At 34.4% G+C, this 13,636-nt stretch overlaps 1 protein-coding gene across 8 annotated transcripts in view; it reads right to left on the bottom strand.

Annotated features, from left to right (window-relative positions):
- The window catches only part of XRCC4 (X-ray repair cross complementing 4), a 280,811-nt gene that overhangs the window by 218,550 nt on the left and 48,625 nt on the right, over positions 1-13,636 (bottom strand). The gene's annotated exons all lie outside the window — the stretch shown is intronic.

Raw genomic sequence — 13,636 nt, 5'->3', positions numbered from 1 at the left:
TATAAACTTCCTAAATTCAATATTTTTTGAAGAGGTACATACAGCTATACTACACTGCATGTCTTCCAAACTTAACCACTGAAATATCCTAGGTGGTCTAATTATTACATTAGTTATGATTTTTTATCAACATTAAAGATTTCTGTTCTGCATTCATTTTTAAAATACCTAGTTTTAATATCAACTTAATTAGCAATTATGTTCCACAATTTTTCCTGCTAATACAAAAGTATCTACCGGCTTCATCATCATCATCACCATCTGATTTTAGATGTTCCTCAAATATTTTAGATTCTGTTAATTTTCTCAATTGGTTCTTTACCTACAATTTCAGGATAGTAACAGTCAATGAAAATCTGATTCTTGACTGAATTTCATAATAAACAATTTTCTTCTAGAAATAAAAAAGCAATGCCTATCTAAGAAAACAAACAACTGAATTTAATTTGATTAAATTGATAAAGAAGACTGTAGGTCTTTATAGCTTCAGAAAATCAAGTTGTCAAAGTATAACTAATTTTAATTTTTTCTATGCAATAATTTAAAACAGTATTAAGAATGTAGGTGATTGTAAAGCAATTATACTCCAATAAAGATGTTAAAAAAAAAAAGAATGTAGGTGATCTAAAAATATTTTGAAAATTTAAAATTCTGAAGTGAGAATGTCAAAGGCCTAGAATCACCTTAAGTACTTTATCCTTAGTAGACTCAAATTTTAAATGATGATAACTTAATGACTTAAAGCTGGAGCATCATGAGAATTAAAAGAAAATCCAAATTCAAAAAAAGTAACTAAATAATGAAGATTATCACAACTCGGGTGCCTTGATAATCTTCTTCCTAACCTTAGTGTCTTAAGTGCATGGCATGAAGCAATGATATCTAAAAGACCAAGCCATCCTACCCAGGGGGGAAATACCATCTCAAATTTTAAAAGTTTCTGTAGGGGCAAAATAAGCAACAAATCTAAGAGACATTATCACAACATGTGATCTAACTTAATGTACTGTAATTGACAGACAAAGCTAACATGCTACACATAATCCCAAAATTCTTCATTTTACTACCCTGTGTAGAAAGAATGGGAATCAGATAAGGGAGTTGGAAGTATTTTACCTCAGTAGGGTATAAAACTGGACCTAAAATAAATGTTCTGGTCCTCTTTAACAGAGCTTTAAAAAGCAAGACCCTAAGGATTACACTGTTCCAAAGTAACTTAAACTGTGTCCCAGAAAAAAACAAAAGTTTATAGAAATACAAAAATATGCAGCACCAAGTAAGATTTACAATACTTGGCATCCAATCAAAGATTAGCAGGCATGCAACAAAAAGGGAAAATATAACACAGAAAATATGATAGGGCAGAAAAATCTATCAACACCTATGCCAAAATAATACAGGTTACCAAATTAATGGACAAGGTCATTGAAAGTGACTATAATTTTATTCCATATATTCAAGAATGTAAAAGAAAGATTGTACATGGTAAGAAGAGTTAGAAAAGACATTAAATAGATGTAAACCAAACTTTGATGAAAACCACAATTTCTGAGATAAAAGATACACTGAATGGAATTAACAGCATATTACACATAGCAAAAGAAACAATTAGTGAATATGAAGACAGAGCAATAGAAACTATTCAAAAATAAAAATGGGGAGAAAAAAAGAAAGGAAGAAAGAAAAGAGGATCAGGGAGCTATAGGACAAATTCAAGCAACATAATATACATGTATTGATATATATAATTGGAGTCTCCAAATAGGAAGGAAGGGAAACAGAAAAACTATTTGGATAATGACCAAATTTTGCCAAAACTGACTAAAAATATAAACTAACAGATCAAAGAGGCTCAATAAAGATAAAAAACTACACTAAGGCATATAATCAAATTGTTCAAAGACAGTGATAAAGAGAAAAATCTTAAAAGAAGCTGGAGAAAGAAGGCACATTGCTTAGATACAAACAATGACAACTGACTAGCCAGAAGACAACAGAGCAACATTTTTAAAGTCCTGAAAGAAAAAACTGTCAACTTAGAATTTTCTACCCAGTGAAAATATCTTTTAAAAAGAAGGGTGAAATACAGACTTTTGCAGATTCACAAAACCTGACAGAATCCATCACAAGCAGACCTGCATGAAAAGAAACATTAAACAAAGTCCTTCTGACAGAACATAAATAATATTACATGGAAAACTGGATTTACACAGAATAATGAATTGCTCCAGAAGAGGTAAATTTGTGGGTAAATATAAAAGACTTTCAAAATATTTAAATCACTTTAAAAGACAACTCAGAATTCTGATTCTGGACAAGATGGAGATAGCTCATTACACTCTGTTACTCTCACTAATTACAAACAAAAATCCTGAAAGACTTAAAGCAACTATTAAAAGATTCTTTAAGGTAGAGAAAAGAAAGCAGATTTACGAGGAACCTTGGAACTTGAGGAAAGACTTGGCAGAAAGTTCCCTGGTTGGTTTTGTTTTGTTGACTTTCATATATCCAACCTGGATATTAAAGAAGCCTGCAACATGAAAACACCAGTGGGTACAAATAAACAAAAAGAAAAACTACTTCCATCTGGCCATGGTAAGTAGAAAAGGGTAGCCAGGAAAGACAGAAGCCTTTTGCCTAAAACCCTTCCCCTCTCAGTTCAGGCCTAGAACCCAGAAGAAACATGCCTATCCCCATCCTGATCCCAATCCTGTACTAAAGACAGGAGGCTGTAGGCGGAGCCTAGTCTACCACCCTCACCCTGAACTCAGAAGGTGAAGTCCCTTCCTCTCTCTACTTGGGGCTGTGGCCATGGAAATGGTGGGCAGGGACTTAACATCCAGCCGTTCTCACCCTGCACTAATCAGGTGGCACTCTTCTCCCCAGTACCACAGACATACACCACGATCAAGTATATTCCAGGAATGCAAGGCAAAAGCTCAATCTTTGTAATCCACCATATTAACAGTCTAAAAAAGAAAACTCATATGACCACGACTTGATACAGAAAAAAGCATTTAAGACAATTCAGTATCTATCCATAATAAAACCAATCAGCAAACTAAGAATAGAAAGAAATTTCCATAATCTGATAAAGAGCGTTTGAAAAATAAAATTACAGCTAACAGCATACTTAATGGTGAAAGCCTGAATGCTTTCCCCCTCAAGTGGGACATAAGGCAAGGATTTCTGTTCTCACCACTAAAATTCCACATAGTAGTTTCATGTCCTAGCCAGTGAAATAAGGCAAAGAGAGGAAATACAAGGCATAAAGATTGGGGATAAAAAAGGAAATAAAACTATACCCACTGGCAGACATTATTATATAAGTAAAAGATACCAACAAAACTACACACACATAAAAACAACAACAACAAAACACTCTGGAACAAATAAGGAAATTTAGCAAGGTTGGGGATTATAAGGTCAACACAAAAAAATAAACTATATTTATATATAAGTAATGGAACTATTAGAAACTCAAATTTAAAAAAACAAAACCATTTATAATAATTCCAGAAAGACTGAAATAACTAGAAATAAATCTAACAAAACACATACAGGATCTGTGTGCTAATAAACACTACAAAATACTGATGAAAGATATCAAAGAAAACCTAAAAAATACTGTGCTTATGGACTAGAAGACTCAATTGTGGTTTTTTTGTAAAATAGAGTAAAGCTGCTTTTAAAATGTATTTGGAAAGGCAAAGAAACTAAATTATCTAAAACAACATTGAAAAAAAGAATAAAGTTAGAGGAATTACACAACCTAATTTTAAGGCTTATAATGTAGCTACAGTAATTATGACAGTGTGGTACTGGTGGAGGGATATACACATAGATTCATGAAACAGAATACAGAGTCCAGAAATAGACCCACACAAGTACAGCCAATGATTTTTAATAAAGGGGCAAAAGCAATTCAATGGAGAAAGGAGAGTCTTTTCAACTAATGGTCTTAGTTCAATTGGGCATTCACATCCAAGAAAATGAACCTTAACCTAAACAAAAATGAACTCAAAACAGATGATAGATCTAAATGTAAAACATGAAACTATAAAACTTTTTTAAAGAAAATCATAGAAAATCTTCATGACCTAGGGATAGGTAAAGAGTCCTTACACATGACACCAAAGAATAATCCATAAAAATAAAAAAAATCCACAAATTGGACCATTCATCAAAAATAAAAACTTCTGCTCTGCAAAAGACCCTATTAATAAAATGAACATACCAGGGCTTCCTTAGTGGCGCAACGGTTAAGAATCTGCCTGCCAATGCAGGGGACACGGGTTTGAGCCCTGGTCTGGGAAAATCCCACATGCCGAGGAGCAACTGGGCGCATGCGCCACAACTACTGAGCCTGCGCTCTAGAGCCCGCGAGGCACAACTACTGAAGCCTTCGCGCCCTAGGGCCGTGCTCTGCAACAGGAGAAGCCACCTCAGTAAGAGGCCCACGCATAGTAACGAAGACCCCATGCAGCCAAAAATAAATAAATAAATAAATTTTAAAAGGAAAAAAAACCAAAAAAAACCTCATTTCAACCTCCTAGAAACTTCTGGTTTCTTCTGCAATTTCTCAAAAAAAAAAAAAAAAGAACATACCAGTGATAGACTAGAAGATATTTGCAAATCACATATCTGATAAATAAATACAAACAATGTAACTAAAAACATGGGTAAAATTTGAAAAGACTCTTCACCAAGAAGGTTATACAGATGTCAAATAAGCACATGAAACCAACATCCTTAGCCATTAGGGAAATAGAAATTAAAGCCACAATAAGATACCATACATACCATACCTATTAGAATGGCTAAAATAAAAAATATGGACAACATTAAGTGCTGGAAAGAATGTGGATCTTTCATACATTTCAGGTAGGAATATAAAATGGTACACCCACTTTGGAAAACAGTTTAGCAGTTTCTTTATAAAGGTAAACACATACTTATCATACAACCCAGTATTCCCAATCTTAGATATTTATCTTAAAGCAGAGATCAGCAAACTCTTTGTAAGAGGACCAAAAGTAAATATTTTAGTCATTACACACCACAATGTCCTGCTGCAGCTATTCAACTTTGCCATTATAACACAAAAGCAGCCACAGACAATACACAAACAAATGGGCACCCTTATGTCCCAGTAAAACTTTACCGAAATGGGCAGCCGATTTACAGGATATAGTTTGCCAATCTCTTCACTAGAGAAATGAGGACTTATATTCACACAGAAACCTATGCATGAATGTTTAAAGCAGCTTTGTAATAGCCAAAAAGTGGAAATGACACAAATGTTCTTAAGTTATTAATGGATGAACAAACGGATAGTCATACAATGGACTACTCAGAAATAAATAAAAATAAATTAGTGATATTTGCAACAACTTGAATGTCTCTCAAGGGCATTATTATGCTCAGTGGGTGGAGGGGAAGCTAACCTCAAAAGGCTACATACTGTATGATTTCATTAATGTAATATTCTTGAAATGACAAAAGCGCAGTGATGAAGAACAGATAAGTGGTTGCTGAGGGTTACATTGGAGAGCGGGTACAACTGTAAAGGGGTAGCACAAAGGAACGAAGAGGTTTCTTTGTGATAACAGAACAGTTCTGCACCCTGACTGTGGTAGTGGTTATATGAATCCATACATGTAATAAAATTCATATAACTATAAACACACAAAAACGAAACAAAAAAGCATAACAACAAAAAACCAGATTACTTGTAAAAAGTAGCAAAATCTGTATAAGGTTTGTAGTTTAGTTAATAATATTGTGACAATGTCAACTTCCTGCTCTTAATGATCTACTATGGCTATATATTGTTATCATTGGAGAACCCAGGCACAGGGTATCCTGAACTCTATGTATTATTTTTGAAACTTTTTGAAATTATTTCGAAATAGATTTTAAAATGTAATTGGCTGTTAAAAACAAAAGTAATTACAATATATTGTGGAGTTTATAACATACATATCAATAGAAGTAAAATGTATGACCAAAATAACATAAAGGCCAGGAGAGAAAAAATGGATGTATAATGTATGTGTATATATATAATGTATATTGCTATAAGAGTTTTAAACTATCTGTAAAGCAGTACATCACTTCAAGGTAGACTGTGATAAGGTAAAGATACATGCTATAAACTCTAAAGCAAGCATTAAAATAGCGTAAAAATGAGTTATAAGCCAACCAAAAAGATTAAATAGTACCATAAAAAAATACTAAAGTAGTCCAAAAAAAGACACAATAAGAGAAACAAGGAAATAAAGATGAAACACAGACAGCAGATTTTAAAACCATCATCAATAATTACATAAATTGTAAATGCCCTAAACACCCCAATTAAAAGACACAGATTGCCAGATTGGATTAAAAAAGCAAAATCCAACTATATATTTCTTAAAAGAAACCCAATTTAAATAAAGACAAAAATAGTCAAAAGCAGAAGGATGGAAAAAGATATGCCATGCTAACTCCTATCAAAAGAAAGCTGGAAGTGGATTTTAGATCCAAGAATTTTAAGTGTTAGAGGGTCATTTCGTCATGATGAAGGGGTCAAATCATCACGAGGACAAGACAAACCTTAATGTTTTGCACTTTATAACAAAGATTCAAAATACATGAAGCAAGACCTGATTATGCTTCAAGGAGAATAAACCAATCCATAATTACAGATTTGAATACATTCTCAGTCATTGGTGCAACAAGTAGATAGAAAATAAGCAAAAATATAGAAAACTTAAACAACAAGCTCAACCAACTTGATCTGACATTTATAGAACAATCCACCAAACAACAGCAGAATAGACATTTCTTTCAAGTGTTCAAAGACCACTGAACAAGAGAGACCATATCTGGAGCCTCAATATAAGTCCAAATAAATTTAAAAGTTTAGTGGCTGCTTGGAACCTGGAGAGTAAGCAGAGTGAGGAAGAAAGGGGCTAGTTGGGGATTGACCTCAAAGAGGCACAAAGAAACTGTCTAGAGTAATGAAAACTTTGAATTTTACATAGGTACATTTCATTGTATGTACACTACACCTAAAAAACAACAACAAAAATTTTACTTGATTTTGACAGAGACCTGGATTCTACCCTACCTGACTTACTACCTGTGCTTTCCTTAGGAACTTGCTTATGCTTTTAGCAACTGTTTCCTCACATACAGAGAGTGACGATGCCAACGCCACATGATGAAGTGAGAGTACATGTTAACTGAAAAGGAGATTAACTGAAAAATAATAAGCAAATATTAATACTCAAAAGTTCTCTTAGAGCATAGTTTTTACATGCTACGTCCTACTTCTGTTTTTGCTCTAAGTTGTTTATTTTCTGAAAAATCCTGGAATAACTGAAAAAATTAAAATATAATGACTGAGATGTTTCTTATAAAAGAAGAAAACACTTTAAATCAAAGCAGAGCAATATGAAAAAAGAAAAGGAAAATGAGTTCTCAAATACAAAACTGTATAACTAAAGATTAATTTTGTAAAGTAATAATTCTAAAGTCTTTTCCATGGCTTAACTACAAAACATATACTTTGAGCAGTACTTCTGCACCACTTACATTACGGATTTAGTTCCCATATTCCAAAAGGTCAGGAATTATAAAGCGTTTAACACAAAAATGGCAGACGTATACAAATACTTTTTTTTTTTTTAGTCTTTTTTTTTTTTTTTTTTTTTAAAGGCTCTGGGCTTTTTTGTTTTTTTTTTGTTTGTTTTTTAATTTATTTACTTTTTATTTTTGGCTGCACTGGGTCTCTGTTGCTGCACCCGGACTTTTCTCTAGTTGAGGCGAGCTGGGGCTATTCTATGCTGCGGTGCACTGGCCTCTCATTGCGGTGGCCTCCCTTGTTGCGGAGCGCCGGCTCTAGAGCGCAGGCTCAGTAGTTGTGGCGCACCGACCCAGTTGTTCCGTGGCATGTGGGATCTTCCCGGGCCAGGGCTCGAACCCGTGTCCGCTGCATTGGCAGGCGGATTCTTAACCACTGCGCCACCAGGGAAGCCCTACAAATACTTTTATCATGGAAATAAAGAATACTACAATTTCTTTTTGAGGCATTCAAGCAACACATTTGCAACCCATACTCCCACAAACCTGAAAATCATTACTATTTTTGACAAACTCTTTGGCAGAGTACCATAACAAATGCTCCAATTCTGATATTTCATCTGGAAATACCCATTTGATTTCAAAGTCCCCCAAACCACAGGGACACATGGCAATAATATAGGATTTTAGACTGCTGTTTTTAAAAACAACTTTGACTGCTTTGGGCTAACTTATTTTACTTCATTTTTATATATCTGAGAAATGTAAGTTAAATAAATGTAGGGAGGCTGTTTGAACTTTTTTAACTTCCACTTAAAAAAACAGTTATGACATATAGTAAGATACAAACTAACCTATACCTTACTATATGTTGAAACATTTTTTAAACAACTGAAACAATTATTTATAATGAAAATTCTAGAGAAAGACCCCTGTAACAATAAAAGTGAACCCTTCTAAATGATTGAATGACACTTCAATCTCTCCTAAACTTTAACATGCAGAGATTTCTCCTTGTCCCTCAATATCCACCTTCCCCTTTTTACACAGTAATGAAAATTTCTGGGCATAGGACACAGATGAAGATCACACTTCACAGATTCCCTTGCAGCTAGGTGAAGCCATGTGACAGTTCTGGACAATGGGATGCAAGCAAAAGTAATGCATGCAACTTTAGTGTGATGGTCAAAGAAAATGCATGTGTGCTTTATTTTCTTTTTAACTCAGTCCTGTTGCCTGAAAGGTGAGCATAACAGTAACAATGAGATAAAAACTCCTTGTTAAAAATGGTAAAGCAACACGATTGAAGAAGCCTGGGCCCCTGCATCATAAAACCATTGTATTAACCCAGGCCTGCCTATTTGGATCATTACATCAGAGAAAAGCAAACCTCCATGCTATTTAAGTCATCAAATTTTCAGGCTAACTGTATCCGAAGCCAATATCTGCTGGTGGGGGCAGGAGAGAGGAAGGGAAAGAAAATGCAAAAAGACTTTATTTTAATTCTAATAGAAACCTAAAGCCAATTTTCATGTGTATGCTTGCAGTGTGTGCGTGGGAGTGTGTATGTGTGCTTATCATGTTTAATTTTCTTTCAAACCTCATAGCTTTCCTTCATTAGGACTATTTTTAGAAACATAAAACTACAGTATGTTAGATGACCTGGAATGAATCCAAGAAATCACTTCAAAACTTTATAGATGAGAAAACAGACGTATGAGCAAGCTAAACTATGAACTCAGGGTTACTCTTTTTTTTTTTTTAATTTTTGAATTTTATTTTATTTTTCATACAGCAGGTTCTTATTAATCATCAATTTTATACACATCACTGTATACATGTCAATCCCAATCGCCCAATTCAGCACACCACCACCACCACCACCACCCCCGCGGCTTTCCCCCCTTGGTGTCCATACGTTTGTTCTCTACATCTGTGTCTCAACTTCTGCCCTGCAAACCAGTTCATCTGTACCATTTTTCTAGGTTCCACATACATGCGTTAATATATGATATTTGTTTTTCTCTCTCTGACTTACTTCACTCTGTATGACAGTCTCTAGATACATCCACGTCTCAACAAATGACTCAATTTCTTTCCTTTTTATGGCTGAGTAATATTCCATTGTATATATGTATCACAACTTCTTTATCCATTTGTCTGTCGATGGGCATTTAGGTTGCTTCCATGACCTGGCTATTGTAAATAGTGCTGCAATGAACATTGGGGTGCATGTGTCTTTTTGAATTATGGTTTTTCTTGGTATATGCCCAGTAGTGGGATTGCTGGATCATATGGGAATTCTATTTTTAGTTTTTTAAGGAACCTCCATACTGTTCTCCATACTGGCTGTATCAGTTTACATTCCCACCAACAATGCAAGAGGGTTCCCTTTTCTCCACACCCTCTCCAGCATTGGTTGTTTGTAGATTTTCTGATGATGCCCATTCTAACTGGTGTGAGGTGATACCTCACTGTAGTTCTGATATGCATTTCTCTAATAATTAGTGATGTTGAACAGCTTTTCATGTGCTTCTTGGCCATCTGTATGTCTTCTTTGGAGAAATGTCTATTTAGGTCTTCTGCCCATTTTTGGATTGGGTTGTTTGTTTCTTTAATATTGAGCTACATGAGTTGTTTATATATTTTGGAGATTAATCCTTTGTCCATTGATTCGTTTGCAAATATTTTCTCCCATTCTGAGGGTTGTCTTTTCATCTTGTTTATGATTTCCTTTGCTGTGCAAAACCTTTTAAGTTTCATTAGGTCCCAGTTGTTTATTTTTGTTTTTATTTCCATTACTCTAGGAGGTGGATCAAAAAAGATTATGCTGTGATCTATGTCAAAGAGTGTTCTTCCTATGTTTTCCTCTAAGAGTTTTATAGTGTCTGGTCTTACATTTAGGCCTCAAATCCATTTTGAGTTTACTTTTGTGTATGGTGTTAGGGAGTGGTCTAATTTCATTCTTTTACATGTAGCTGTCCAGTTTTCCCAGCACCACTTATTGAAGAGACTGTCTTTTTTCCATTGTATATCCTTGCCTCCTTTGTCATAGATTAGTTGACCATAGGTGCGTGGGTTTATCTCTGGGCTTTCTATCTTGTTCCATTGATCTATGTTTCTGTTTTCGTGCCAGTACCATATTTTCTTGATTACTGTAGCTTTGTAGTATGGTCTGAAGTCAGGGAGTCTGATTCCTCCAGCTCCGTGTTTTTCCCGCAAGACTGCTTTGGCTATTCGGGGTCTTTTGTGTCTCCATACAAATTTTAAGATTTTTTTGTTCTAGTTCCGTAAAAAATGCCATTGGTAATTTGATACGGATTGCACTGAATCTGTAGATTGCTTTGGGTAGTTATAGTCATTTTCACAATATTGACTCTTCCAATCCAAGAACATGGTATATCTCTCCATCTGTTGGTATCATCTTTAATTTCTTTCATCAGTGTCTTATAGTTTTCCGCATACAGGTCTTTTGTCTCCGCCCAGGGTTACTCTTATCAAAAAAAATTAGGTCTTTTTTACATGGCTCATGAATGAAAATGTTTTCTGAAGTAACAGAGCAAATTATGAAAGAAGAAGAGGAAGACATTTTTAATTAAGATGTATTATTTGCATGACAAAGTATATACTGCAAAATCCATATGAACTGCAAAAGGCAGATGGAAAACAGTGACACAAAGTACATGATAATCTCTTGAGTAGGCGACAGCACGTATAGTGAAGAGATAATGAGTTCTAAATGCTTGTACTAGAGTATGCTTTCATCCAGAACAATCTACTGCCAACTGAAGTGTCCTGGTGATGGGGCAGGAAGGGTCCCAGATGTTTGTACTGTATGGAGAAAAAGAGTTAGCGTCCAACTGGCCATTCAACATTTATCCCAATGAGAATTAAGCTAAAATTAAAAGTCTATGTTATCTGTAAGGAAAAGCCAATGAGAGCAAAAATGAAATTTTGAGTGCATGCAACAGTGCAGTGCTTATGAGCTCAAAAGCAACAGTGCTTATGAGCTCAAAAGCAATCTCATGAAAATTATGGACCCATCCCTCCAAAAAAATGTATATAAACATCAACATACACATTATACATATTAAATATTTCATTGCTTTGGAAATGGACAATTAAAACACAAGGTAATATTTCAAAAAAAACAGGTCTTCTTGAATATAAAAATTAGTAGTTACTTCCTTTTTAAAAATAGGAAAAAAAGAAGAAAATTTGATACAAATGTAAATTTCAAATAAGTCATATGGCTTGAATACTCAAAATGTTCAACTTATGCAGTGATCTTCAACACAGAATTAGACACATAAAACTTCTTGAATTGATGACAACAAATGCCCAAAAACCCTGACTCTAAGAGGTATGAAACTGGTAGCAAATGTACTTAGAACTCATGGAATATTCTTTGTCATGGGAGAGTAACCGTATGTCAACAACAGAACAGAATTCACTGTAGCCTTTTGAGTTGAATCTATGTTCATTCTTTTCTTCTAAGTGTAAGAGGTCATTTTTGGCAACAATCAGACATCTGTGTCATCAAGGAATGGATTACAAACTCCTTTTAAAGTTTTAGGTCATCCAAAGCAAAATTAGCCTTAAAAAGTATTCTGCCATGTTTCCAATTGTCTGCATATTTTTGCCAGCAGATGAATTTAAAAGATACTGTCACTCTGAAATTCAATTTGCAGAAGCACATCCTACAGCACTAGAAGATTTCCACGGAAATTTGGCCAAATAAACTTGTGATTTTCATCTGCATCCATAAGGCTGACTGCAGCACCTCATACTGAAAGCTTTACCTCATTCAAACATCCAAAAATATCTCTCAAGTAAGCCAAGTCATGAACTCCTCCTCATCAAACCATTCTGAAAGTAGCCTTTCTTTTTCTCATAGGCAAATTAATAAATGAATAAATAGTGAGGCAGCTATCTAAACTGCATTGTAGTGCTTTAGGGCATATTTGTTAGGGAACCAACACTCGTCTGCCTTACTAGGAATCTCTTACTCTGTTTCTATTTTTTGAGAAAACCTGTTGAAAAGCTAGTGGTTCAAGCCTTTGGCTCTGATAAAGTTGATTAATATCAGGGTAGTAAGCAGGCTATCTTTCAGGATTATTGTCACGGTTTTTGAGTCTGATACATGCCAAGCCAATTGTAAATGACTGAAGTCATGAGGACTTTCTTCACAAAGGCAGCAAGATCCAGTGTATCGCTAAGCATGGCAAGTACTCCACCCAAACCCTCCTTTTCACCATGTCAAAGATACCAAAAGCCTTTCAAGTACCCAAAAGTACTCTCACACTCTTAATTTGTTATGCACCAGGGTACACAAAACATATGAAAACCAGAAACTGGAGGCATGAAATAATGTTAGTCATCACATATATATGCTTGTTGAGTGGGAAATGGCATTATAACCAATTTGACAATGATCTGCTTCAAAATATTAGAAGAAACAGTCAGCAGTTCCATAATATATAACATCATTTGATTGTACTTGAGCCACAGGAAAGAGCACTTGGCGATAAATAACAAAATTTCAATAGTCAGTTCAAACCTTACCCTATTTTAAATTATCATCTTAAGAACCTCAGCGTATTGAAACTTACGTAAATTGGCAGCTAAGTACTATAAGTATGTATCTTCTAAACAATTCAGAATAATTCTAAATTTTTCAGAAATAATTACTGAAGCCAGGCTCTCTGTATTATTCTATACAGGATAATATATATTTCAAATTAATGATTCCATCTGTTGCTTCAAATGTTTCTCTAATTGGTGAAATCCCTTTAGTCATTCTGAATTAAAGAGTTTTTTTTAAAAGAATTTTTTAAACTCAATTTAGTTCCGGCACACACTGTTCAATAACTGTCTCTAAACTTAAGAAAGCTTGGGTTGAAAGTTATTTCTTTCTATTTTAATACTTCTAAGTTTGATAATATAAATAAAATACCTTAATTTCTAATCATATGTCTTGCTACACTTATCTATATAATTTTGTAATTGCAAACACATGCTAATAAAGAAGAAAATAGGTCATAATTATTAAATATTCAAAGAAAAA

The sequence above is a fragment of the Balaenoptera borealis genome (genome assembly GCF_965194805.1).
Source record: "Balaenoptera borealis genome assembly, chromosome: 2".
NCBI classification, from domain to species: Eukaryota; Metazoa; Chordata; class Mammalia; order Artiodactyla; family Balaenopteridae; genus Balaenoptera; species Balaenoptera borealis.
This window is presented reverse-complemented; position numbering and strand designations above follow the sequence as displayed.